The sequence below is a fragment of the Myotis lucifugus genome, unplaced genomic scaffold (genome assembly GCF_000147115.1).
Source record: "Myotis lucifugus unplaced genomic scaffold, Myoluc2.0 scaffold_4, whole genome shotgun sequence".
Lineage (NCBI taxonomy): Eukaryota > Metazoa > Chordata > Mammalia > Chiroptera > Vespertilionidae > Myotis > Myotis lucifugus.
In genome coordinates, this window is record NW_005871052.1 from 7,761,833 (window position 1) to 7,785,853 (window position 24,021).

The 24,021-nt window shown below is 44.1% G+C and overlaps 1 pseudogene; it reads left to right on the plus strand.

Moving 5' to 3' along the window:
• Nucleotides 1-788: 788 nt before the first annotated feature.
• On the plus strand, nucleotides 789-23,758 carry LOC102425713 (annotated as a pseudogene).
• Nucleotides 23,759-24,021: the final 263 nt, after the last annotated feature.

Consider the following 24,021-nt stretch of genomic DNA (forward strand, 5'->3'; position numbering starts at 1 on the left):
CCCCCCATTGCCTCCCTCCACACAGCTCCTGCCACAACCCAGTCCTTCACAGCACCATTATCTGTGTTAAGTTTATTCTTTTTAAAAATTTTATATTCATTGTTGACAGTATTGCAGATGTCTCCCCCCACCCCCCGCCCATTGACCCCTTCCACCCTGCTCCCTGCCTCACCCAAGGCCTTCACCGCACTACTGTCTGTCCATGAGTTATGCAGAGATGCATATAAGTTCTTTGGTTAATCTCTTCCAGCCCCCCCATCTTCCCTCTGAAATTGATCATTCTGTTGCATGCTTACATGTCTCTGGATCTATTTTGTTTGTCGGTTTATTGTGTTCATTAGATTTCACATTATAAGTGAGATCATGTGATACTTGTCTTTCTCTGACTGGCTTATTTTGCTTAGCATAATACTCTCCAGGTCTATCCATGCTCTCTCAAAGGGTAAGAGGCCCTTCTTTTTTACAGATGCATAGTATTCACACCACCATTGTCTGTGTTTAATTTACTCATAACAATGTAGTTATATTTTAAAAAGAAGACACGTATGTACATTATTAAACAACAGGGCTCACAGTGCAGACCAGCCATACTGGGAAGCCTCTGAGAAGCATTTAGGGTTCTGACAGCAGTACCACATGGGCAGAGTAGGGATAAATAGTAGTGCTTTGGGGAGAATCGTAGTGACCAGTAGCATAGCTAAAGAAGGGGCCTCACAATGTACCCTCGAGTGGAACAACTCCCCAGGACTGACGTGCAAAGTTCTAGATCTCTCCAACAGCCTCCAAACATGGCTTCCAGCTGCAGAAAGTGGACAAATTCAGGCATACCGGGCACAGGTATGGGGGTGGAGGGTGCTGGACACAGCACAACTGCAGAACTAGAGTTCAGACAAGCACGTGTGTTCATACCACGTAACATAGCTGTACATCGTTTACAAAAAGGAGTTCTGACCTCCCTGTCACCTCTTTGGCAGTAGGTCAGGCCATCTCAACTTCTGACACATAGACACCCTCATCAGGAGGAAGGCTGTCCTGTGTGGTGGGGACAGGCCTTTAACTGAGGGCAAAGCTCTCACAGCTACAGCATTACTTGAACATCCTAAACAAAAAAGATGTTAATTGCTAATTTCACATGTACAAGCTAAAATTACTTCATATCCCATACCCCAAGGAATTGTCGTCAATCATCTTCTTACACAGTGGAGTCATACACACCTTTTTTTTGTTCTGTTTATCTGATTATTTATTCACTTGATTTTTAGATTCACTTGTTGATAGATGCATGTTTGTTGTTCACAATTTGTATCTTTACCTTTTTCTTCTTCCTCTTCTTAAAGGATACCTTTCAGCACTTCATATAATACTGGTTTGGGGGTGATCAACTCCTTTAGCTTGTTCTTATCTGTGAAACTCTTTATCTGACCTTCAATGCTGAATGATAGCTTTGCTGGGTAAAGTAATCTTGGTTGTAGGTTCTTGCTATTCATTGCTTTGAATATTTCTTGCCACTCCCTTCTGGCCTGCATAGTTTCTGTTGAGAAATCAGCTGACAGTCGTATTGGTACTCCCTTGTAGGTAACTGACTGTTTTTCTCTTGCTGCTTTTAAGATTCTCTGTCTTTTGCTCTTTGCATTTTAATGATGATGTGTCTTGGTGTGGTCCTCTTTGGATTCCTTTTGTTTGGGGTTCTCTGTGCTTCCTGGACTTGTAAGTCTATTTCTTTCACCAGGTAGGGGAAGTTTTCTGTCATTATTTCTTCAAATAGGTTTTCAATATCTTGCCCTCTCTCTTCTTCTGGCACCCCTATAATTCGTATGTTGGTACGCCTGAAGCTGTCCCAGAGGCTCCTTACACTATCTTCATATTTTTGGATTCTTTTTTCTTTTTGTTTTTCCAGTTGGTTGTTTTTTGCTTCTTCATATTTCAAATCTTTGACTTGATTCTTGGGATCCTCTAGTCTGCTGTTGGATCTCTGTATAATATTCTTTATTTCAGTCAGTGTATGCTAAATTTCTAGTTGGTCCTTTTTCATATCCTCTAGGGTCTCACTAGATTTATGGAGTGTCTCACTAAATTTATCGGCGTTTTCTAGAAGATTCTTGAGTAACCTTATAACCATGGTTTTCAACTCTATATCCAGTAGTTTTCTTTCCTCCATTTTTTTTCATTTGTGACCTGTTTTTTTGTCTCCTCATTTTGGCTGCTTCCCTGTGTTGATAGAGTGACTTTCTGTGCTAGGTGTCCTATAGGGCCCAGTGGCTCAGCCTCCCCAATTACCTGACGTGGACACACTTGGTGCACCCCTTTGTGGGCTGTGTGCACAGTCTTGTTGTAGTTAAGCCTTGATTGTAGTTGGTATCACTGGGTGGAATTGACCTTGAGCTCCACTCAAGGCTATAAAGTTTCAATTATAGAAGGTAAATAAATCCCAGAATTAAAAAAAAAAAAAGAAAACAAGGAGAGGCTGGGAGCTTCCATCGCCGGGGGGTTTGGCCAGCCTGAAAATGTCCCTCAGCCCCTCACCCAGACTGGCCAGGCACCCCAGTGGGGACCCCCCACCCTAAAGGTGGTGTGGCCAGCATGAAAACAGCCATCAGCCCCTGACCCAGGCTGGCCAAACCTCCATGGAGTGAGAGTCCCCACTGGGGGGGGGGGCTTGACCAGCCTGCAAACAGCCATCAGCCCCTCACCCAGGTTGGCTAGGCACTCAAGTGGGGACCCCCACCCTGAAGGGGCTGTGACCAGCTGCAAACACCCATCAGCCCCTCACCCAGGCTGGCCAGGCACCCCAGCGGGACCCCCACCCTGATCCGGGACTCCCTTCAGGGCAAACCAGCCGGCCCCCACCCATGCACCAGGCCTCTATCCTATATAATAAAAGGGTAATATGCAAATTGACCCTAACAGCAGAATGACTGGGAATGACTGGTCACTATGACACACACTGACCACCAGGGGGCAGATGCTCAATGCAGGAGCTGCCCCCTGGTGGTCAGTGCACTCCCACAGGGGGAGCTCTGCTCTGCCACAAGCCAGGCTGATGGCTGCCAGTACAGCAGTTGTGGTGGGAGCTTCTCCCACCTCCTCAGCAGCACTAAGGATGTCCAACTGCAGCTTAGGTCTGTTCCCTGCTGGTAAGTGGACATCCCCCGAGGGCCGCTGGGCTGCCAGAGGGATGTCTGACTGCCAGCTTGGGCCCGATCCTCCAGGGAGCGGGCCTAAGCCAGCAGGTTGACATCCTCCGAGGAGTCCCAGACTGCAGAGGGCATAGGCTGGGCTGAGGGACCCCCCTGGGTGCACAAATTTTTGTGCACTGGGCCTCTAGTCACCATATATGTGCCCAACAAATTTTTGAGCCTGTTCGACAAAAAATTGATTTTGTAGTTCACTGCTGGACAAATGGGAAGGTACCAAGCAATTCTTCTTGATAATTCCAAGCTATCCCTCAAAATTGTAAGTTAAAGCCTGTCTCCCTTTTCCCAGAGCCTGACTCTGCCAGGCTAATGCATGGCTGTCCTGAAATAATTGATGAAGTGTATTCTAGGAGAATTGACTTACAGGACCATCCTCTAGAAGAGGCAGACTGGAATCTATATGCAGATGGAAGCAGTTATGTGGACAAAGGACACAGAAAGGCTGGATATGCAGTTGTGACTCTTAAAGGTATAGTAGAGGCCAAAGACTTACTGCTGGGAACCTCTACTCAGAAGGCTGAACTGATTGCATTGACGAGGGCATTAGGATTGTCAGATGCAAAGAGAGTGAATGTGTATACCGACTCAAGATACACTTTCCTAATTTTATGTGCACATAGTTCAATCTGGGAGGAAATAGGACTATTAACCTCCAATAAAAAGGAAATTAAACATGTAGCAGAAATGTTGAAATTATTAGACGCTGTCCAGGTATGTTTACATGTGGCAGTTATGCACTGCTCAGGCATCAGACAGAGGACACTGAAGTGCCTAAAGGAAATAATCTGGCCTATGGAGTAGCAAAAGAGGCTGCTAAAGGAATGTTTATAATGCCTTTGCTACCTGTTCTAGACTTGTCACATGTTGACCCTGAATATTCGTCTGCAGTCTTAGAGAAAGCTAAAGGCTGGGGTTGTGATGAGGAAGATCCTGATAGTGGATAGAGAAAGGATAAGAAAGGAGTTATACTGCTTCCTGAACTTTAGTAGAGACAATCAGGAAGCATTTACATGAGGCCACTCACTATGGCAGAGATTCATTAACCGCCTTTATTAAACTATGGCTCACGGGTCCTGGAATTTCTAAAACCATACAAAGAGTAATAGGGAGATGTGTTATGTGCCACAAGAACAACCCCAAGACAGATCTCCATAAAAAGAAAGAAGAGAAACAATACCAAGGACAATGCCTATTTGAGGACAGGCAAATAGACTTCATCCAGATCCGAGGGTCCAATGGTGGAAATATTTGTTCGTCATTGTTGATACCTTTTCAGGATGTGTAGCAGCCTATCCCACCATCACTGAGAAATCCTCAGAGGTAGTGAAAGCCTTACTGAAGGAAATAATTCCACACTTTGGTCTACCTGGCAGCATCCAGAGTGATAATGGACCTGCTTTTGTTTCAGAAATTACACAGAAGTTTAGTGAATATTTAGGAATCAAGTGGGGACTCCACAGGGCATGGAGACCTCTGGCTTCTGGGAAGGTAGAGATGAATCACACCTTGAAGGAAAATGTAGCCAAAATGTGTCAAGAAACTCATCTCCATCCGGGGAATAGGTTTAAACCCTTCCCAATTAGTAGACATTGCTTTCAAAGTTGGATCAAGTTTTATCTATTGCCCTGTTCAGGATAAGGGTGACTCCTTAACGTGGGATTCCATTGAGTCTTTATGAAATTGCATACAGGCAACCATTTCAGCCTATGATTGGGGTTGGAGGTATGTATGTAGGTCAAGAAGTGAAGATAAAGAAATATGGACAACATTTAAGTTCAACCTTAGGTCTAATAAATAACCTTGCTTTTATTAGGGTCCTCTCCCACTAGGTTCATTGCATTCCTTTGAGTCTGGAGATGAGGTCCTACTCAAGACTTGGAAGACTGGATCCCGTGAAAGCCAACTAGAAGAAAAATGGACTGGACCTTGGGACGTACTCCTCATGACCCCATCCATGGTGAAATCAACAGGAAAAAATCCTTGGATTCATGACAGCAGAATAAAGAAAGCACCTGAAAAACAATGGACCACTCATTTTTCGATAAGAATGACATATTCTTTTCATTAATGTTTCTTTAACCATATGTTATGAAGTACTTATTGCTTTCAAACAAGATGAAACATTTCAGTATATTTAGCAAAATGTGTGGTAAACATATCCGACTTTTGTCTTGCAGGAGGAACCTATGTTAAAACAGACTTTCACTTCATGTCTTATAGGTGTTTGTACTCCCATGGAAAGCCTAGAAAATTATTCTGTTTCAGCATATCAATAAGATCATAACCTATTCTGGTATTCATACTTGGGGGCCTGTGGTAACTCCAAAGGACAGGGAAGTATTTTCTTTAAAAGTCACTAATGTGCCCCCAGCTGAAGAGTGTTCAACTTTTGTCAACTGTACTAAAAACTGTTTTATGCTTTCAGCAGACATGAAGATGAATTGCAACACCACCAACTAATGAATCTCACTCCTTTGGTCACATTAAATTACCTACAGGATGATTTCTAATATGTTGAAGGACTGTTTATTCCTATGTTCCATCAAACAGTTCCGAGGTATCATGTTCTCTAGGAGGACTGATGGTGTTTATGCCTCATGAGCCTCACTCCACCCAGGCTCCATGGGAACTCTCCCTTAAACCTGCTTCTAACAGTGATTTGCACACTTTTATCCCCGCTGACTATATATCTTTGATTATACTTGTAATTATAGTCTTTGCATATAAAAATGAGTAGATTAGCATGCAATATGGTAAAAACTTTGAAAGCCACCTCTCAAACCATTAGTACCATCAGCCAATAACTTGGACAAGTTAGAGAAGCAGTTTGAGAAAACCACACAGCTATAAACTACCTCTTTTGAAGACATAGTCACAAATGTGTAGAACTTAAAGGACTCTGCTCTTTCAACCTGACTGATAATTCACAGCTCAGATAGCATAAAGTAAAGCAAGTAACTGAAATAATTTCCAGATAAAACAGAGAGAGGGATTCTTTGGTATTGATTTGTCTAAACTAACCTCCTGGATGCCCAGTATTACTGGTCTTAGAGAGGCATTTGTTGTTTTTATTCTTTTCATCTTTTTCAGTACCATAACTTGTGGTTGCATACAATGTGCCCCCTTATGAGAATCTGCAATTGAGTGTACTGTCAAATTTGACTTTTGAAATTTTAATAACAATTATATAAACCCATGTAACTTGAAAGAGAACCAGGACCCAGGTGATCTCCATTTATTTGCCAATCCTGTGCCATGGGAAAGTCACTCAAACCTTTTTGAGACAGTTTCCTGCTCTGTCAAATGGGAGTCAAACTCACCTAACAGGATTACTGTGGCAATTAAAGAGGATCACTGGTCTAGAAGTGTACTGGGCCCATGAGCAGGGTACCCTCACCATTTAGGGCATGGTTTCCTGCATCTGTGGAATATTGCCACTAGAAATGAGTTCCCAGGCTCCCTACCGGGATGAGTGGGTGAGCGAGGGAAACAAGGCCTTTCTATTAATCTGCTCCCACCACACCTGGCCCAGCTGGCTCTCTCCGCCCCTTCCTGGCGGTCTGCAGGCTGCTGAGAGAGCTTCAAATAAAAACTGCACCAGGGCCCTGGCCAGATAGCTCAGTTGGTTACAGCTTCCTCCCATGTGCCAAGGTTGTATGTTTGATCTCTGTCAGGGCACATACAAGAAGCAGCCAATGAATGCACAACTAAGTGGAACAGCAAATCCACCTTTCTCTCTCCCTCTCTCTCAAATTAATAAAACAATCAAAATTAAAAATAAAAACAGCACTGGCCGGGTGTCTCAGTTGGTTGGAACGGGGCCCAGTACACCAAAAGGTTGGGAGTTTGATTCCCAGTCAGGGCACATACCTGGGTTGCCAGTTCCATCATGGTCAGGCTCGAACTGGAGGCAACTGATTGATGTTTCCCTGTCACTTTCTCTCTCTCTAAAAAGCAGTTTAAAAACAACAACACATATCCTCAGGCGATGATTTAAAAAACTGCACCTGGGCGAGGCAGGCAGGGGCTCCAGCCAGGGACAGGCTTCTCTTGTAGAGCATCACCTGCAGCAGAATGAGGAAAGCCAGCAAGAGCAATCCTGGCCCTGAGCTCAGGCAGCTGAGTGAGACCCAACTGTGTATTATGCTGCTGGGGGCGGAACGAGGCGGGGTTTCGCGATGAGCGACGGGATAGGGCACCAATCGCAGGGCTGCTCCTCCTGGGTCTTGGCTTGAAATCCCTAAGAGCTGGCCAAGGGGCAAGCCTCTGCGAATGCTCCCAGCCAGTGGCTAGCGGCTAGAGGCTGGCGGTTGTGCTCGGTCCCCTGTGGGCTAGGTCCTGGACCTCGACGTCCGGTTGCTGGGACCCTCCACCATGAGTGGAAGGTGCGGGCTGCGGGGCCATTGAGGGGCGCGGGAGGGAGCGACGCCCGACCTGGTGCGGGGCTGGTGCGGGCTTCCAGAGGCCCCCGTAGTCCGGAGCTAGGGTGTCACCTCAGCCAGCGCCCCAGTGAGGCCAGGGCGCCGCGCCGCAGGGCTGGCAGCGGTGAGCAGAAGCACGGGTAGCGGCCCTGGCAGGGCTGAGGCCAGGCGGGCGCGCAGCTTCCCTGCGGCCACTGGCCAACCACAGACTCCAAAACCTGGGGGAGGGGGGCGCCTAGCGCAGGTGCCTGGAGAGCCACAGGTCAGCAGGGCAGGGAGGCGCGTTGGGCCCCAGCAGCGCCCCGCCGCGGGTCCAGCAATTGCCCGCGTCCGGAGCCCCCACCCTCCCTGCTTGCACTGAGTGCCAGGTGCTGCCTGTGGGCTGGGATGGCTCAAGTTGTGTCCCCTTTGTCTTTAAGGCCGTGAAGTTCGTGTTTATCCTTGTTTCCTATGTATCCTGGCTGCAGTTTTAACATTTTACTTGAATGGGAAAGATAGCTTGCTTTCCCTGCAAGTTAAGAGACTCAGTTTAAGGAATTCTTTCCCAGTGGTTTTAACTCTTCAGACAGTGCTGGGGGAGTGTCCGACTTGAAATTGGGGCCAGGCTTCATCACACTGTCATTTACCAGCCCTGTGACTTTAGGCAAGATGTTGAATGTAAGTTTTCTCACTAAAATAAAAATTACCCAAGATAATTTTGTGTTAAGAGCAATACAGTCCTCTACTTGGGACTCCTGGTGCTGGCGTGGCTCCAAGAAGGCACATGCAACATGCAGCAAGGAGCCAGGCCAGCTAGCCTCAGTGTCCAACTCCATTGCTCCTAGCAGCCTGGAGCGGCTAGGCAGCCCCTTCCCTCTAGGCCAGTGGTTCCCAAACTTATTTGGCCTACCGCCCCCTTTCCAGAAAAAATATTACTCAGCGCCCCCTGGAAATTAATTTTTTTAAAGTTTTAATGGCAATTAAACAGAAAGATATATGTATTAATGTTTCTACCTTTTTCATAAAATATAGTAAAGAAAGGTGTAAATTAGAAACATTGAAGTTTGAAATTATGAAACTATTTATTGAACTCAGAATAGAAAGGTAATACAAAAAAAGTTAAAACAAATGCACCTGTGGCCATCACTGCCCCCCTGGATCGCTGCAGCGCCCACCAGGGGGCGGTAGCGCCCACTTTGGGAATCACTGCTCTAGGCCCACACATCACTGCCACAGCCCTGTGCCTGCCCACACCTCCAATGTACACAGCACAGCAGCTGCTGCAAGGCCCTGATGGTCCAAGGGGGAAGCAGTTTTCCTTTGGTTTCGCTTCCCAGCGACCCCTCTCACTCAGGAGCATTCATTTACTTGCTCTCCTGGACTGACTTTCCCCTGCTGCATCCCCACTCCCTTACTAGCAGGGAAATTGCTCACTGGGCTCCTGGTGTAGGGGAAGGTCCCTTCTTCCCCACTCTTCCCGCTTCCCATTAAGAGGCCTGGGAGGCCTCCCCTGGCCTTAAAGGGGCCAGAGCCCCATCTCACTCTGACATGCCCACTCCACTGTACTAGTGGCAGCAGCAGGTGTGGCCAACGGATAGGATAGGGCTGCTTGGCCCCAAGATGCCCCAAACAACCTGTGTCTCACCAGGTAGGGCTCACACCCACTTTTCTTCCTTTCCCCACCTTGCCTAGTCCCTGTACAGGAAGGGGGCAGGAGTGGTTTGAGCCCCCTTCCCCATTTGCTTCCCCTTTCCTCATTGGGGCACTACTCACAAGGAACTAGCCTTGCCCACTCCCACCCCCTGCTCCTCCCCATATAGCTATGGGATCCTACACAAATCTCCTTCCTTTCCCATTTGGGTGTTTTGGTTTTGGTGTTTTTTGTTTGTTTGTTTGTTTTTACTGGAAGAATAGGAATATTACAGGGCTCATATTTAGAATTAAAAGCACCCCTTTTTAAAGTAATCTTGTATAATGGGCTAAATTCCAGCTTGTCCATAAAGGATATTTATGACTGGTAAAGTCCTGAAGTTGTATTTAAATGTCCTATAACAAACGTTCAGTCAGTTTCAGGATTATTTTTCTCTTGTGGAGGTTCCTTTAAAATCATTATTTTGCCTATTGATTCAGTATCTGAATCATTTAGTTTTAAATGCATTCCACCCTTCTGGAAAGTGGATATGTGGGCATCCTTAGTTTCAAGAAAATCCTGGCTGCTTTGTCTGTGGGGTGGCCCATTCTTTGTCTCACTACTTCACTAGTAAACTCTCTTTCACTTTAAAAAAAATAAAAGAAAAAAAGACAATCTTGCCCTATGAGGTGATTTGGGGCAGATTTGATTAGTAAAAATATATGTTGCCCGATAGCATTCTCTAGTTGGACCGGAACAGGTTATGCTTTTAAAAAGGGCAATAGTTGGTTAGATATCTCTATCATTTGTACAGAAGCTTTACTCCAAGGAAGAGGGCAACTTCATTGGGAAGGATTGAGAACAGATAAAGTAGCCCCAGTATCTGAAATGGCCTTAGTAATTTCCCCCTTTAAAAAAAAAAAGGTGTTTTTTTTTTAATTTTTAAAGAGAGAGGGAAAGGGAGAGAGAGAAAGAGAAACATCAAATAGCTGCTTCCTGCAAGCCCCCCAGGCATGTGCCCTGACCAGAATTCAAACCAGCAACCTTTCAGTGCATGGGACAGTGCTCAACCAACTGAGCCACCCCAGCCAGGGCAGTCATTTCACCTTTTATGGTGATTTCAATTTTTCCTAAAGTATTACTAGGGAGAAGGGGAGATAACCTCTCATAGTCCTTGGAGCAATCCTATGCTTGCTTCTGTTTATTTTTCTAAATCCCATTTTAGTTGTCTATAATCCTTCCTAAGGCTACCTGGCTTTCTACAGTAAAAACAGGCTCCTCTAGAAGAGTTTTCAGCAAATCTTATTTAGTAATTCTGTTGCTTTGCTCCCAGAAATCAGTAGGTGTATTCATTGGAATAGGTCAGAAGGGCCAGGATCATATGTTCTAACAGCAAATTAGTTCCTGGTTTCTCTTTTGCTTTTCAGAGAGATGCTCGAGGAGGAGTCCATACTACATCTCCAGAAATTGCCGATTCCTCATTAGGAAATATGGAAATTATTTGGGATTCCCATGAGCCAGCGGTTACAAATAACTGGGGTTGAAATGAAGCATATTGACTCCTGTGGGCACATGCGCAGGTGCTGCTCCTGCTCCATGCTCCCTCCCTCTGCCTTTTACTTCCCAGCTGCCAAGATCTTGGAAGCTTAGAAGCTCAGCAAAGAAGGTAATCCATTGAGAATAGTTTGTAAAACTGCCATTCTAACACAATTGGCACCTGTGTCGTAGCTAAAACTGCTAAGTGGAGAATGTGTGTCTGTGAAGTAAATGTAGTGACTTCAGAGGAGTGGTTCACAAACTTTACTGGACATATTTGAGTCATTCAAAGAATCTCCATTAGAAAAAGAAACTCCAGAGGAGAAGGTCCTACAGTGTGTTGCAGATAGATCTATCAGTCACCAGAGCCAAGAGGGGAGTCCCATGCAGATTAGTGCCTCTTCTCCTAGAAGAAGAATTGGGGTGATCTTGCTAATTATAAAATGATGATAATGGAGTAGGTGATAATCTGAATGAGTACATGTAAGGAATACACAGTAAGTGTGTGGTATTTAGTGAATGAATGAGTGAAATTCAGGGAAAATCATGGACACTGCACATCTTATGCTGAAACTACCTCTGAAACTATATGTGGAGGGAAGGTATGGTATTCTCTTGGAGCTTTAGAAAAGTCATATCTTCAGAACTCATTGTTAGGGATACATGGCAAACAAGCTGGAATTATAACTAAAATATAGAAAAACATCCTGAATAATCAACTGAAAACTGGTTGGAGAGAACCCTTATAACCAAGGATGGAAAGTAGAGACTGCATAGAGACTGGTAGGAAGTATGGAGGCACAAGAGGGCTGGCCAGGCTCATACAGACATCAGATGAAGTTCTGAAGGGATATCCCACCTTTGGGGGGTGGTTCCCATTGAGAACTCTTGGGTCTAAATCCCAAGCTGGGATCCCCAGCCCAGAGCACCAGAACCCAGAAAGGTGCCCACATAACATTGAGTTGTGAAAAACAATGGGACTGCTTCTGTCAGAAAGACATGGCTGGAAAGGCAGGCACTCTCTTAAAGGGCCAATGCACACAATTTCATGTGTAGCCACTCAACTTGGGCTCTGGCAGAGGATGGGGAGAGTGGACAAGAGCTCTATGAGGATATTCCTGGGTTGGGGGGCTCTGGAATTAGGTCTTGGAAGGCAGCTGCCCAGTTCCCTGTGCTGTGTCATTCCACCATATGGCAGAGGAAATCTTTGTCAGGCAGTCCTTTATCATCCAGGAAGCGTTTGCCCTGAGCACGAGGCGGGGGCAATTTCCCCATCCTATTGGAAAACTTCTCGTCCCACCCTCTGGAGTTTCTGAGGCTCATTCAGAGGCCGAGAATAACAACCCAAGTGCAGGCAGAGGCAGATCTCTGGAGGCTTTCATTCTTTACCTGATGGACTTTAGTACTCTGGGCTAGGAAAAGCAGATCTTGGTGCTCATCTTGTTCATTTCTAAAATCACCCCATCCCAGAAGAGGGAAACACAGCTGTGGATTGCTGATAGCTCCAAACAGCATGAAAAAAGGTATAGAAACTATGAAACAAGACCAGTCAGAGATGAAAACTGACATAGCACTAACAAAGAACACATTGGAAGGAATACACAGCAGATTAGGGGAAGCTCAGGATTGAATCAGTGAATTAGAACACAGGGTAGAAAAAGCAGAGAAACAAAAAGGAAGAACCATTAAGCCTGAACCGGTTTGGCTCGGTGGATAGAGCATCGGCCTGCGGACTGAAGGGTCCCAGGTTCGATTCCGGTCAAGGGCATGTACCTGGGTTGCGGGCACATCCCCAGTGGGGGATGTGCAGGAGGCAGCTGATCGATGTTTCTCTCTCATGGATGTTTCTGGCTCTCTATCTCTCTCCCTTCCTCTCTGTGAAAAATCAATAGAATATATTAAAAAAAAAAGAAACAGGAGGACAGCTTAAGGGAGCTGTGGGACAACATGAAAAATAGCAATAGTCACATAATGCATGTGACAGAAGGAGAAGAAAGTGAGCAAAGGATAGAGGAGGTGTTTGCAGAAATAATGGCAGAAAACTTCCCTAACCTGGTGAAGGAAAAAAGTCTCACACATTCAGGAGGCACAGAGAGTCCCAAGCAAGAAGAACTCAAACAGGCCCATGCCAGACACATTATAATTAAAATGCCCAAAATTAAGGAGAAAGAAATAATCTTAAAGGCAGCAAGAGAAAAGCAATTTGCTACCCACAAAGGAGCTCCCATAGCCTGTCAGCTGATTTTTCATTGGAATCTCTACAGTCCACAAGGGAATGGTATGAAGTATTTAAGGTAATGAAAAGCAAGGATCTGAAACCAAGACTACTCTATCTAGGAAGGTTATCATTCAAAATAAAGAGCTTCCCAGACAGAAAAAGGTAAAAGAGTTTATCACCACCAAACCAGCATAACAAGAAATGTTAAAGGGCCTGCTGTAATAATAAGAAGAAACGGAGAAAAACAGACATAAAGAGTTAAGTGGCAATAAATAAGTACCTATCAATAATAACCTCAAATGTGAATGGATTAAATGCTCCAATCAAAAGACATAGGGTAGCTGAATGGATAAGAAAACATGACCCAAATATATGCTGTCTACAAGAGACCCACCTCAGAACAAAAGACTCACACAGGATGAGAGTGAAGGGATGGAAAAATATTTTCCATGCAAATGGAAATGCAAAAAAATCTGGGTTAGCAATACTCATATCTGACAAAATAGACTTCAAACTGAAGGCCATAACAAGAGATAATAAAGGTCACTACATAATACTAAAGGGATCAATGCAACAAGAGGGTATAATCCTGATAAACATATATACACCCAATATAGGAGCACTGAAATAAAACAACAACAAACATAAATATAAAAAAAATAAAAAACTTTGGAGGACTTTCAGAGAGAGATCAATAGCAATACAGTAGAGGACTTTGGCACCCCACTGACTTCACTGTATAGATCATCTAGACAATAAATAAGGTAACAGTGACTGAAAATGATGCACTAGATCTGATGGATTTAATTGACATTTACACAACATTTCACCCCAAAGTTGTAGAATATACATTCTTCTCAAGTGCACATGGGTCATTCTCAAAATGAAGCATATCAAGGTGAGTTTAGTGCTGGTGTATTTTGAGAGGGACATGGGTAAGGATGTTGGTGTCTCTTCTGAGATAGCATATCAAAATGACACTGAAAGATCCCAGACTCTTCCTGGTTTCTATGTCCTTACTTAAAAGTTTGAAATTATTAGTGTTTTTGTGTTATTTGTTGGTTTGGGTTCTTTTTTCCCCGTTGGCCCCAAACTTTTATGGGACTCATTTCTCTGTTGTAGGACAACCTGGATATGATGATGGCTGAACAGGAAAGTCTTATCAAAAGCATAGCCAACTGTCAAAAAGAACAGACTACCCTGTGCAGCGAGTTACATGTTGAACCATTTCAGATACATGGGATCTTTCAGGCTCCTGCTTGGGTCTGAGATTTAGGACGGAACTTTGCCTTGGGGCTGCAGGGGAAGGTTTCTGTGTCAGGGTGGTTCTGTGTCAGGGTGGTCCTGGACATGAGAAATGGAGGAAATGTGCTTCCTAGTCACCCAGTTCCAGCAGTTATTTTTATTTAAGTGAAACAGCTAATGTTGTCGTGTGTGTGTGTGTGTGTGTGTGTGTGTGTGTGTGTGTGTGTGTTTTCTCTTTGAAACAAGGAAGGGCTTAGGATCAAAGAAGTCAGAGATAAGGGCCTTGGAGACAGTTTTGTGTGTTAACCTGGGACAAACTAACCTGGGACAAACTGCCACTGTCCATTGCTTCCCTGGTTGCAAGTCTCCTGGGGACTCTTAGAGTTTAGGAGATGGACGCCTGAGAGGTGAGAAAGGTGTGGGTGTAATTGAGGGAGAGAGAGTTTACCAGAAATGAACAGCTTATGAATGTTGCCATGCTTTAATCCAAAACACACTTCCTCTTGCTATCAGTCTGTGGGGCATATAAGACATTGAACTCTGAGGAAAAATTAGGCATAGATGATACTATGCCGTTTTTTTCTTTGAAAGAAAATGAAAAGAGCTATTTAGGGAGCAAAAGTAACTAGTGACATAAGGGAAAGATATCCAAAACCCTGCCTTTGTGGGCTTCTTCATATCCAAAAGCTGCACACCACTGAGCCAGCCAAAATTGCCACTCAAAAAGAAATGTCTCCAAAGCTTGGTTATCAGGAGAGCACCATCAAGTTGGGAGCATGCTGTGATTGTGTGCTCCTAGCTGAAAGGCTGCCATGTTGTGTTCCTGCACAAGTCAGGGCTTAAATGAGGACACCAGCAAGAATGAAACCAGTAACAGATGGGGCCCCAAAATATCCCCAGTGGGAAAAAGTGAAAACAATGTTGGAGTCATAAAAATAAAGACAAGTGTGGAGCTTGTGAGGGTACTTAAAATAGATGAGAGTACAGGGACAGAGTTTGAGGGCTTCTGTGGTACCAATAGGTCCTCAGGTCCCTCTCCTTGTTACAGGAAGAACTAACTGCCTGCATGTCCAGATGGAGTCAGCCTAGGAGGGGAAAACTGCCTTTAAAGGATTAAGTATAATTCATACCTGACAGCCAAGGGCAATCAGGCAGGCCATGGCATCAGTGGAGTTTCTAGTCTTTCTTTTTTTTTTTAACTTTCAGTGAGAAATTGGGTGAAGTTAGATACACAGTGGTTTAACTCCCTGAAATTGCATGACTGTTCTTAGTTCCCCAATGTTGAGTAAAATTTATAAGACATATAATACCCCCACCCTTTTTTTTTTTTTTGCTTCTCAGGAGTAGAGCAAGAAGTACTAATTGGCTTTTACTGGTTAAATGATATTTTTGGCATTATTGGGATGAGCATTTAGTTATGAGCTAAATGTACCACCCAATAGCTAACTCATAGCAAGCTTTCCAACCATTTCACCTCTTGCATAAGTGCCCTGGTACCTTCCCTTTGTGGAGACCCTCTGTGTCATATCCTGTTGTCCATGAATTGGCTTATTTGTAAGTTTAACTAAAAACCTGTTGTTGTAGCCCTCTTTTGCTGTCCTACTCTTCCTTTGAGGAAATCTACTTGGAGCCTTGTAACAATAGTGCATTGTCTTATACAGGAAGAAGGAAAGCTGACCATCTTGTAGCTAGAAAAGGATTTGCATGGTCAGGTAAAAGTGGTGAAAAATCTATAGAAGATTCATGTGCTCGGTTAGAATGGTTGCAAAAACTGGAAAAGGATTTGCATACTCAGTCAGAAACTATACAAAAACAGAAAAAGGAGAGAAAACATAAACTGAAACGACTTCAAGAATAAGATCAAGAACGAATTCTTTGTATGCATGCCACACTATGACATTGACAGTGTGACTCTCTTCCCAGCTTAGAATAGCTGAACCAGTTCAGACAACATGTGGCAACTTTGGGGGAAACAGAGGTACACTGCTTGCATCCATACTTCCTAAAAGTCTGTTTAACACTCCTGTAGGTATCTTATAATCATTCTGTTTTATAGGCATCTCAACCTGAGGAGTTTGTCAACATAAAGAGACAGATCATATTGTGCACGGAAGAATTAGATCACACCCCAGACACAAGCTTTGAAAGAGATGTGGTGTGTGAAGATGAAGGTGTCTTTTGTTTATCTTTGGAAAATATTGCAGCACTACAGAAGTTGTTATAGCAGTTAATGTCTACTTGGAATATGTCCTTAGATCTCATCTCCATGGTATCCAGCAATTTGAAAAAAGTGACAGTTATTTTCCCTGTAGTGTTACATAAGGAGCCAATGTAAGTTAATAGAACAAGGTGGATACAGATAGTATTATGTGATATACAACACTTGAAATTTTTAACAATAAACTTAAGTTATATGTATCTCTAAGAATATGAAAATGAAATTATGTATGAAATAATAGTCATTGAATTAGTATTTAATTGAAAAAAAATTTAATTCAAAATTTGAATCCTAATTTTTGAAGTCTGAGATCCTGCCATAATGACGGTCTTACAGTTTGTGTTCAGAAATCATGAAAACACACCTCCTCACAATTTTATAAAAGTGCTTCTTCTGCATCTGGGTCCAGATATTTCTTTGTGGGAGGCCAGAGGGCTAGCCTCTGTCCTGTTGCCTTTTCCATAGCCAGCGTCTTTCCTTGCTACAGCTGGAAACGTGAAAATCACAAAATGAAACAGTGTGTGAGGGGCTGTGTGCTCAGATCCCAGAGCACTGGGGCAGGTTGCAAATGCCAGCAGAAGTGAGAGAAGCTGTGGCTATGGTTATGCCTGGATTGAAGGCCAAGGTCTAGAAATCAGGATGAAGCACGAAGGGTGCTGGGTCAGCAGTGTCTATGGGCATTGTTGTGTCTGGTCTCATGTCTTTACCAACTTCTGCGTTGAACAAGCCTATTTTGAAGCAAGCACCAGAAAAATGTGGCAGTAGCCTGCTCATCTTTTACCCTTTTTGTACCTTTCTTAGCCTTCTGGCTCCTTTAATAGCAGAGAGTGTCGACTTACCTCTATGGTTTTGTGCTGTAATTTTATTTAAAAAAGGAACATTTTTGCAAAGTCTCATGAATATAAAAGTATAACAGGCATCTTTAACAGATATCTGTGCTTCAGCTGCAGCTAGAAATGGATCATTTGGAAGATGAGCATTGGCAAATGCTACTAGGAAAATAAGGGATGTCTTGATTTCTGAAGGAGCATATCACTGTAGCCTGTAGTTGCAAATCTCAAGTGTATTGTGTGCTTGCTTACTCTATGCCAGGTGCAATTGTCAAACTCTTAACAATATTATCTTGATATCATGTCAAGAGATGAGGACACAAAGGTGCATAAATGTTGAGCAACTGCAACCAGAGACACAGCAAGTAAAGGGCAGAACTCACATTTGAGCCCAGAGTCTGACCCCAGAGCCCAACAGAATTCCAGTCTGACCTGAACTGAATAAAAAGATGAGGTTGTCTAGTAAAGTCCACATTTGGGACATTTTATGTGACCCAACCCTCTACGGGCAGGGTGGAAAGGAAGAATATGAAAGAAACCTAAGAGAAGGTGAGAGATGACACAGAAATGTGAGAATCTTAGTCATTTTAGTCCAACCCCTAGTCCCTTACTCCCTAGTTCCTCCAGACTGATGGTGACAAACCTGGCTTTTATTACCCACAATATATATTTATTCATGTATTTTTTACTGTAGCAAAGAATAATGTATTTCCATTTTAGGGGGATGAGGAGTTAGTAAATTAAGTTACTAAACACTAGAGGAATTTTTTAAACTACTGCGTGTATATCTTGCGGAAGACTACACAGAAAGTCTGCTCCCAAACCATGATGCTGATATTGTGCAGTTAAAAACTACTATGAGGTTCACAAAAAATTCTCTAAAGGCACGTGGAAGTGGGAATAAGGCTGGAGGCTTTCCTTAGAGTTTGATGTACTGCCCTAATTTTCCTGTTTTCCTTAGAGGACGGTGAAGTGTTGAGAAAGCATGTCCTTGCCCTGGCCAGGTGACTCTGTTGCTTGGAGTGTCCTCCCTTACACCAAAAGGTTGCGGGGTCAATCCCAGGCCGGTTGTGGTGCATATGGGAGGCAACTGATTGATATTTCTCTCTGTCCTCTCTGTCCCCTCTGTCCCTCCCTCCCTCCCTCCCTGTTCCCCCTTCCTCCCTCTCTAAAATCAATAAGCATCTCAGGTGAGGATAAACTTTAAAAAAAGACAGCACGTCCTTTAGAGAGTCAAAGGCCAGTCTCCTTTGCTTTTTACTGGGTTTGCCATAGCCTGTCTTCATCATTAAGTCTCTGTGAACCAATCTGTATTTGTGAGGCTTACATACAGAACATATAAGAGAAAACCCCCAATCAAATGGATTAAATAAGGTAGAAGTTTCTGGCATGAAGGAAGCCAGAGGGAAGCAGTGCAGGGCAGGTATGGCAGTTCCATGGTCAGTGGGGTCCCAGGCTCCTCCAGCTCACGGATCATCCACCACTCAGGGGTGGACCTTATCCTCAGGTTCAAGTTGGCTCTAGAGCTCCAGCCATAGCACTTCAGGCAGCATGGTGGAGGAAGGGAACACTGAAGTCACTGTCCCTCCAGCCTCTCATCCCAACATCTCTGCTCATATGATACACTGGCCACTGGTGAGGCTGGGGGCATTTCTGCCAGAGAGAAATTTGGGTTCTGTTACTAGGAGGGAGAGAAGAATGGATATTGGGCCAGGCAAGTAATTTTACTCTACCATTCCAACTTTTGCTGTGGAAACCAGATTATGTGTAACCCTTACTCTTGAATATTTAAGCTGCATTGTCTCAATAGGCCAGAAGTGAGTGGACAAGTAGGGTTGCCACCAAACCCTCTTAGTTTAGACCTTCCCCTTGTCCCTCCACATAGCTCATTTCCTGTAAGTAATGTGTAATATTTTGACATCTGAACCAAGGAAGGGACCCAGTGACATTGTGCATTAAGTGTTTAAGCCTGTCTTCCTTTTTAGATGACAAAGGAAGCACTAGTTTTCCATACACACCTCCCCTGCCTTAGGATCCCTCCATTCCTCACTGCTGAGAAGGAGTGGGAATGCAAAACTCAGTCTCCTCAATAATGTAATCCAACTATGACAGCAAGGGGTCTTAGCAGAAGTAATTGGTCTGATTGCCTGTCCCAGGGTTTGCCCTGATTAAAATGTATTTTCACAGAGAAAATCGTCAGAACCAAGGAGAAAATCTTTTGAAAGAAGAAAAGCAAAGAGCCAGGCTCAAAAAACAAAAACAAAAACCCCAAAACACACTCCCTAAGGCAGTGGTTCTCAACCTTCTGGCCCTTTAAATACATTTCCTCATGTTGTGACCCAACCATAAAATTATTTTCGTTGCTACTTCATAACTGTAATGTTGCTACTGTTATGAATTGTAGTGTAAATATTTGATATGCAAGATGGTCTTAGGCGACCCCTGTGAAAGGGTTGTTCGACCACCAAAGGGGTCATGACCCACAGGTTGAGAACCACTGCCCTAAGGGAATGTTGTTAAGAGTTTTGGTGCTTGGCTGCAAAATACCTAGCTTTTTGTATATTCTTTGCTTTGAATAATTTTCCCTAAACTCTTCTTTTCCAAAGGTTAGGCAAGGATGATAAGTAATATTGGGCCCTCCTAACATAAGCCACTGAATATCAAGGTGTATTAGTTTTCTAGGGCCACCATTACAAAATAAAACAGGCTGGGTAGCCTAAACAGCAGACATTTATTTTCTCACAAGTCTGGAGGCTAGAAGTCTGAGATCAAGGTCTAGGCAGGGCTAGTTTCTTCTGAGGCTTGTAGGTGGTTGTCTTCTCCCTGTATCTTTACATGGTCTTCCTTGTGGATGTTTCCATGGCCATGTTTTCTCTTCTCACAAGGCTCCCACCAGTCATAGTGGTTTAGGATCCACCATAACGACCTCATTTTAACTTCATTACCTTTATGTCCAAATAAAACCACATTCTCCTGTAATGGAGATTAGGACTTCAACATATGAATGGAGTTGATGTGTGTGTGGGGGTAGGGGGCACAATTTAGCCAATAACATAAGGCAAGCTCTTTAGCAAGTGCTGTGAGCTTAAATCCTAATCTCTATTATTTTTTTAAACTTTTCTGTTATTCTCACCTGAAGATTTTTTTAAATTGCTTTTTAGAGAGAGAGGGAGGGAGCGAGGGAGGGAGGGAGGGAGGGAGGGAGTGAGAGAGGGGAAAACAAGGAGAAGGAGAGGGAGAGGAACAGTGTTGTGAAAGAGACATAGCGACTGGTTGCCTCCCACAGGTGCTCCAACCTGGGACCAGGGATCTAAACTGCAAGCCAGGTACGCGTTCCCTTGACTGAGTATGCACGCCAGCACTCTAACCACTGAGTCCACCTGCCAGGGCACTCCTCTCTATTTTAATAATAATAATAATAATAATAATAATAATAATAATAATTAGCATTTATTGAATTAAGAGCCAGATATTATTTCAAAGTGCTTTCCATTTTTACAGATGAGGAAACTGAGGCACTGAGAACTTCAGAAACTTGCCCTCCTTTTTACGACTAGTAGGAGGAAGATTCCAACCTGGAACCAGATAGTGCTACTCTTACTGTACACCACCTCTTGAATGTTGCTGGTCTTCCTAGTGCTCCTCTCGCTTTCATCACCATAACCTCACTCAGTAGCAGCAGTGGTCCTCACCTTTCCCCACTTGCATGTGTACTATGAACAAGCCATCCCTCACCATTGATTTCCAGCTACTCTGACCTTTCCCTGAAGTCAGCCTAGTGATGCTCTGGGGAAGGAGGAATCATTTGGGGGAATTCATTTCCTTCGTGCTTCACACCGAAGATTTGATCTAAGTAACATGTCCTTGTGTCTGGTCTCAGCTAGGAGAGGAATTGAAGGCCCAGATTGACATGTGGGAACAGGAGCATTCAAAGGCATTTGTGGTAAATGGGCAGAAATTCATGGAGCATATCACCGGACAATGGGGGATGCATCCATTAGAGGAAGAGTGAGCCAAGCAGGAAACGGCAAATGAACCCACTTTGACATGGGGGAGGGGTAGCCATGTGAGCCCCCCAGACTCTGCCAGTGTCCATGGTGTAGACTTGGCACCAGATTTCTGGCCCTATCCCCGTCTGGACCTGTTCTCTCCCTGGGATGTATCACTCTTGCTTCTGTCTTTCACACAGCAATTGAAGAACAAGAAGCAGACAGAGACAGAGATGCGGTATGCCAGTGCTCCCAAAATACCCAACAAGCGGTGAGGACTGGCACCCATGTCACTGGGGAACATGTGCAAGGTAAACAAGAGGCTCTATGGACCACCGGTGATGAGGGCTTTTGGAGGCCAGGGCTCATGGCCCTTTCTTGCCTGCTGTCCTACAGAGATAGGAAAAGGTTTTTATAGATTTTTAGTTGAGTCCACTTAAGAGTGGAGCATTATTTCCCTTCTCCCTCTACTCATACTTTATAACATATAAAACATTTTAAAATCACCTGTACTCTAACTCTTAGAGAACCACTAAGAATATTTGGTGTTTTTCTTGTTTTTTAAAACATCTTTTAAAAATGATGTAGTCTATCCTAAAAAACATCCCATGTGCACTTGAAAAGAATGTATATTCTGCTGCCTTGGGGTGGTGTGCTCTAAAGGTATCAAGTAAATCCATTTGATCTGGTGTGTCATTTAAGGCCACCATCTCCTTATTGATTTTATGTCTGGAAGATCTATCCATTGATGTCAATGGGGTGTTAAATCTCCTATTATAACTGCGCAACAGGCCTTCCCTTCTCCTGGTTGTCTGCACCGGTTTTCCTCCGGCACCTGGGACCCAGGCCTTCGCTCTGGCCAGAGCCACCTTCAGTCGTTCGTCTTCGCTGCTCCAGCTTGCCATCAGTCTTTGCTCCGCTGCTTGCAGCCTACGTATGCAAATTAACCGCCATCTTGGTTGGGTTAATTTGCATACTCTCCTGATTGGCTGGTTAGTGTAGGGAAGGTACGGTCAATTTACATATTTGTCTATTATTAGCTAAGATGACTGTCAGTCTCTCCCATTATGTCCATCAAGACTTGCTTTACATATTTAGGTGCTCCTATGTTGGGTTCATAAATGTTTACAAGGGTTGCTCGGCCAGTGTGGCTCAGTGGTTGAGCATTGACCTATGAACCAGGAGCCTGCAGTTTGAGCCCAGTCTGGGCACCTGCCTGGGTAGCGGGCTTGATCCTCCCTGGGGGGGTGGGGGGAGAGGACGCTACCAGGAGGCAACCAATCAATGATTCTCTCTCATCATTGATGTTTCTATCTCTCCCTTTACCTTCCTCTTTGAAATCAATAAAAATATATTTAAAAATATGTTTACAAGGGTTATATCCTCTTGTTGGATTGATCCCTTTATCATTTTTTTGTCTCTTACTATATACTTGATTTTAAAGTTGATTTTGTCAGATATAAGTATTGCTACCCTAGCATTTTTTTCCTTTCCATTGCATGAAATGTCTTTTCCCATCCCTTTACTTTTAGTCTGTGTGCATCTCTCATTCTGGGGTGAGTCTCTTGAAGACAACATATACATGGATGTTGTTTTCTTATTCATTCATCTACGTTACATGCTTTGATTGGAGCATTTAAGCCATTTACATTTAAAGTGATGATTGATAAGTATGTATATATTGCCATTTTATTTTCTTGCACTATGTTCCACTTTTTTTTTCTTTCTTTTTTTTCTTTTGCATCTTAAAGCAAGCCTGTTAACATTTCTTATAATGCTGGTTTGGTGGTAACAATTACTTTAGCTTTTTCTTGTCAGGGAAGCTCTTTATGTTTCCTTTAATTTTAAATGATAGCCTTGCTGGGTAAGGTAGCCTTGGTTGTAGGTCCTTGTTTTTAATCACTTTGCATATTTCATGCCAGTCCCTCTGGCCTGAAATGTTTCTGTTGAGAAATCAGTTGGCAATCTTATGGGAGCTCCCTTGGAGGTAACTGACTGCCTTTCTCTTGCAGCTTTTAAGACTCTCTCTTTGTCTTTAACCTTTGGCATTTTAATCATGATGTGTCTTGGTGTGGGCCTCTTTGGGTAAATCTTGTTTGGGGTGTGCACTTCCTGGACTTGTATGTCTTTGTCCTTCACCAGGTCAGGGAATTTTTCAGACATTATTTTTTCAACTAGCTTCTCGAACCCTTCTTCTCTCTCTTCTCTGTCTGGTACCCCTATCATGCAGGTGTTTTTATGATTGTACTAGTGACCTGGTGCATGAAATTCATGCACATTAAAAGGGAATTAGAGGAATTATTTTAATATTGCTATTTGCCCTTTCTCTATAATTGAAGTGTCAGAGATGAAAGAAAATAAGTAAATGTATATGAAAACCTTTCTCCTGTCAGGGTCTGGAGTGCGCCAAGGGATCCAGAGTCAAGTCCCTGCCCACTGATATGACCTCGAAATCACGTGAGACCCAGACCCGGACGGTCCCACCCCCATTAGGCTAGAGCCAGACCCGGCCGGCCCCAACCCCTTCAAGCCCCATCGGGTGGGGGCCGTGGACTCAGGTCTTCTGGCCTGGCGCCAGGGCATGGGCACCGCCTGAGGTCCCCTGGCCTGGGCTGGGGGTGTGTCTTGAGGTCCCCTGGCCCGGACCAGGGGGAGAAGCCTTAGGACCCCCAGCCCGGAGCTGGGAGCATGGCCTGAGGTCCCCCAACCTGGGCAGGGGGCATGCCTTGAGGTCCCCATCAAGCCCCACAGGGCAGGGGTC